A 5,616-nucleotide genomic window follows, 5' to 3' on the forward strand; every position below is an offset into this window, starting at 1 on the left:
TGGGGGGGGGGGGGGGGGGGGTATGAAGAGGCACGAGTACTCGGAAATAGAAATGCGCGGACAAGTGCGCACGTCCGAGGAGGCAGTCGGCCGAGTACAAAGCGGCCCCACATGCTGGGAAGATTCAGAAGTGCAGAATTTATCGTTTGAGTGCGCTTGAGGCTGTCGACAGCCGTGCGTGCGAACCATTGGCGAAAAAATCCGATGAGATACGAGGTTTGACCGAGGCTTACGATCGATTTGCTATTAATTTGCATTTTTTGCATTATCTTTTTGTTTTTGATGCTTTCGTAAATGACGCGTAAATGACGTGTGAGCCAGAGATACACGACAGCTTATCAATAGCAATGATAATGATAATAATAATAATCACGAGTATAACCGATCCTATTGACGATTACGCGTTGCTCGTGCAATTATTGCGAAGAAATTAATGTAGGCCTGTCTCTAGATAAATAATAATACCATTTGCTAAAATCGAAAGATTTCATCGAATAAGCAAATATTATGATAATACCGTTGTATTCGCGTGCCTTAATGTAGAATAATTCAAATAATCCTTCCTCGAAACGTTTTCTCAAATTGTTAATGCTCAAGCCATATTTACGAAAACACACCCACTATTTATTGAAAATAATGCACTTGTATGTATTGTAAGAAAATGCCAGACATTATAAAAGATGATTTAAAATGAATATTAAGAATGGTTGACCTATATTTAAATATAATAAAACTCATTGATCTTGTATACATTGTGCTTGAGATAATTACAATGAATCGGCCCGTTTTAGATTATTACATGCAATATCTACATTTTAATTCAGTATTACTTAATAATTACATGTTAAGAAGACTCACGATGACTTCAAGTTTTATATAATATACTCTCGATACGATGATTTCTTCTCCTGCAAATAGCAGACTAGTGGCTTTGCAATATAATATGCAAAGAACTATCAATTAACTATTTCTATTCTACTGATTATTTATAAAACGTTTAAATATTTATTTTGGTCCTCGTGTAGATTTATTGGTAGGTTATGATTGAATTTGTGGGGCAGGGAGGCAGGAATCATGTATGTAATAAAAAATAAAAATCCATGTCCTTTATCCATATTGGTCGAAAAGTCATAAAAGTAAAAAACAGTAGTATTTGTCGTATGTTAGCAAGACAATTGAGAATTTATTAATTATACAATTAGTAAGTAACGATGCACGGAACTTCATTGTTTCTCCGACCGCTCATTATATGTTCTGAAATCGTAAAATTACGAAAGAAAAATCAATCGCTTTACAAACGACAACATATAACTCAAATAGGTCATAAAATAATATTCCAAAGCCTCATGAATACGGAGTATAGTGTGCCAAGTCTACCAAGGACTAAATTACATATTTTAAAGTATAATTAATGCACGATTACGAATTTTATTTCCAATAAATCGTATGCATTTAGAAGAAAATATTTGAAAAGCATATCATTCTAATGAGTTGCATGTGGTTTGCCGATGTTGGCCGTTGACAACAATTTTATTAACAATCTTCAGAATGAAACGAATTTTTAAACAATCATCACATCGATCATCCACATCACACTTTTCTAAATGTCCTTGTTTTATTTTCAATTTTAACAACCGTTAAACCCTAAAAGTTTCTTGTAGTTAAAAAAAAACGTATTATTTCACTCATTGTATATCATAGCAAAGACATATGGCATTTACGACAATATATTACGAAAATAGATAAAAAATTATTACGCGATAATCATTTATTTCCATTAATTAATTTCACTGTTTGAGTTGTGTTTATTTTACAAATTCACCATCAACACATATTAACATTTTAAATTAAGTGATTAAAATCTTATATACCCGTGATATATTAAATATTCATTTAATAAGCTTTTATTGTCGAATAAATCATAGCAATTATTATACGGCTTCGGTAATCAAATGTAATTTTAATGATTTATAATTACAATGATCATAACAATTAAACTATTTTATAATAATCGTAATATTAATATGGTGGTCAAGCAATTCTTACCAATTAATTTCTCGCTTTTAGTAGACTTTTTATTCGACTGTTGTTTCTTTTTTTAACCAAATAATTTGAAATTTGAAAAAACAATCGCTATAGTCGTTGTTGTTGTTATTATTACTATTAATATTACTGTTACTATTACTATTACTATTACTATTACTATTACCATTACTATTATATTTATCTTTGTTGGAATGTTATTTTGAATTTGAAAAAGCAGTTAGTATCAATATTAAAATAAAAAAAATTTTCTTTTCTTTTTTATCACGTATTACATAAGAAAGTTAAATATAAAGTTTAAATTTGTTGTCGAATCATACTGCTGAATTAATCTAAAATTATAATGCATTAATAAATAATGGCTGGTTTCAAAACTGTCCTATTAATAGGACACGACACGGATTTTATCATTTAATTTTCTACTTCAACAAATCGTTAATAAACCATTTTTGATGTTCATTCTGTCATGGAAAACCTCATTAATACTCATTGATTACGGTCGAGAGAAACTCATTAGTCATTAGAAACTTCATATAACGTTTGCACGTCACGAAATGCATTGGCACTTCAATAGAATAAATACAATTTCGGTCGATGATTAGCCATAATCGTAATATCTCACACCTCGATTACCGATTTCCCAATCAGCCTTTCATTTACCGTAGAAGCGAAGCTCCTCGAGCTATGCACGCACGCGTGTCTACGCGCAAATAGAAAAAATGAACATTTGTATCGTTTTGCATCGCTGACGCTGCGCCTTCCCAACCAAGTCAAGGTCCTCTGCATAATATGACAGGCTATGACGGTACGGAAGCACGCAAGATGCATTTTCATAATGACATTCCTTCTTGATATTCAACGTAGATCTGGTTCACTTACACTAATCAAGCAAAGCTCGATGTTTCTAATGTATCGCGTGATTGAAAAAAATTCTCTCTCGCTCTTAATAATCAAACTCTGAGTTCATTGACTGATTTGATGAGATTCTTTCGTGTCCTCTGTCACAATTAGATACCAAGTTAAAATATGCATTTATCCTAATTAATTTTTCAGCCCATAAATAAGATTTACACTTTGCTACAATCTCCATTATAAATAGACCAATGAAAATGTCGACGCCTTCCTGGAAATGTCTATTTTTAGAACTTTATTATATTCTTTGGTAATACGGGATTAATGGTATGACTATAAAAAATGTAATCATCCTTTGGAGTTAAAATTTTTTACACGCGGCACTTTATCTTCATTTATAAATAAAGTATTTTTAAAATATTGGCATAGTGATTTCGTATTATTGCATGGATAAGTACTTACGTTAATTTTAGCTTAACTTAGTACTTAAATTCATAAATTAACGAACCGAAGAATCTCGAATTGTTTAAATCTAATAATAATACCCGTTTAATTATGGGCCAAAAGTCTGGACTCCTTTTTATAAAGTTTGCGTGCGCCTAATTGAAACTGAAATTGCCCTTGCGTCTGTTCATCAATTAGCCACGTGTTGAAGGATCAGTAACCGTGTAAAAAGTGAATATTAAGAGTAGTGAGTGGAACCAATTTATTTTATCAACGTATCAATAAAATTATGATACATAAAATATCGTACATTCTGTTTTGCTCGCGATCTCTCTCTCTCTCTTTCTCTCTCTCTCTCTCTCTCTCTCTCTCTCTCTCTCTCTCTCTCTCTCACTCACACACTCTGCTGTCAATCTACTCTTACACGCGTAAAGGCACACATCCACTCCCACACTCGCTTTCTCAAACACACTTCCTATTATTAAATGCATTATTTCAATTCACTGCGTAGATGAAATTAACAACTTTAATATATGTTTCTGTAATATATTAAATATTAGTCATTCGAAGCTGCTTACTCACTCTAAAGTTATTTCAAGTAATTGAAAATTCAATATTATTCCAATAAAGACTTCTGAAACTATTTTTTATGTCATAATTTTTACTCACATTGGGAACAAATTTCTACGTAAAGTCATTTGAACGTTACGTGTATAAATAGCTCCAGTTATAAATTATTATAAATATACGTTGATTGTTTTCTAAAATTTGTTTTATTTTGTTTATCTTTCTTTCACATGAAAATATTCTAAAAAATTGCATTATAATTTTTTTTTTTTTTTTTTTTTTTTTTCTAATAGACATAATCAAATATATTTATCATATCGTTACATAAAAATAAACATTAGATGCTCCTTGTTAATATTGTAATTGTTTTACAACAAATACTTGAACACTCAATTACATCATAGTATGCGTACAAATTCACAAGACATTGTTAAATAAATACACTATAATTGCAACTTTTTTTTTTCAGTTTCTAGCATCGCGATCGACTAGCTAGCATTGTTATTTAATATTTTTCTCAACTTTATGTTGACAAATAATGAAGAAAAAAAATTATATTTATATACCGCAGGAAATCACTTATACAATAATAAAATGGTCAGGAAACCGACATCCGGGATCAAATAAATCCAATAAAGCTCTTATAAATCTTTGAAAATATGCATAAAATTTTCTTCGACATTATTCAATTCGAATGACATATTATATCAAACTTACGTTATTGATTGAAAATTATATAATTTTTCTATTAGTACATCGATAAGGTCTTATTTTTAGCATGTGTCAGACGAGCTAATTTTATGCCTTTAGATAAAATAATCTTTAGAAAAAATGAGCTTTAAATAAGAAATTTGCAAATACATGGGCATCGTATATGCGTGCGAGCGTACACGCGTGCTTGCGCGTTCGTTTTCCTTTAATTTTCCGTTTCTATTTTATGGGTATGATCCATAAATGCAAATACTACGTGCAAACGATCTTTCCTTATTATATCGATTCATCAATACCGAATCGCCTAACACACACACACGCACAATATTCATACATGTCCAATAAAATGTTCATAGGGCTACGTATACGTGCGCAGGTGGGCAGGTTACACCGAAGGGACAAAAACTTAGAAAATGACGATATGCCCGCTAGACTAAATACATTTGTAAATCTGATTTCCATTTGCCTTGAAGATAATTACAGCACTTATTTATTTTATTTTTTTTTTTTGCCCTCGATGGTCTAGTTACGAGAGAATTGTCCGGTTAATGCATTCAAACTGTTATCGTTTAAAAATAAATTCAAAACTCGCCCGAGATAATCGAATAAGCCTTATTATTAGGCCTCTTGCTCTTGAAATAAGTTTATTTTTAATCGTGCTGTCATCGATAAATTTGTTATATAAAAATTCGAATCGTTATGACGGACGCGAGAGCTCGCGCCATTGCCAAAGTCGTCGAAGACGAGGAGCGAATGGAAGCTGAAAATGCTGTGGCTCGCGCATGAAAAGCTCGCTCGAAGCATTGAAAACCACCCACGAACCGTCCATAAACCACCGGCGCCCCATAAAAACCTAGTTCCGGTGAAAAATCCGAGAGAACAGCGGGAAATGTCGTGCGGCCGGCACGCGTTGATCAACTTAAACTCCAGTGTCTCATCTCCCGAGCCCGCGAAAATGGACGTGTCGCGCCCAGATGGTCGACTTCCCCCCCCCCCCAC

The 5,616-nt window shown here is 32.5% G+C and overlaps 1 protein-coding gene across 1 annotated transcript in view; it reads right to left on the reverse strand.

Moving 5' to 3' along the window:
* The window catches only part of Tg (transglutaminase), a 15,082-nt gene that overhangs the window by 9,157 nt on the left and 309 nt on the right, over positions 1–5,616 (reverse strand). The gene's annotated exons all lie outside the window — the stretch shown is intronic.

This window comes from Ceratosolen solmsi, unplaced genomic scaffold (genome assembly GCF_000503995.2).
Source record: "Ceratosolen solmsi marchali unplaced genomic scaffold, CerSol_1.0 scaffold1, whole genome shotgun sequence".
NCBI classification, from domain to species: domain Eukaryota; kingdom Metazoa; phylum Arthropoda; class Insecta; order Hymenoptera; family Agaonidae; genus Ceratosolen; species Ceratosolen solmsi.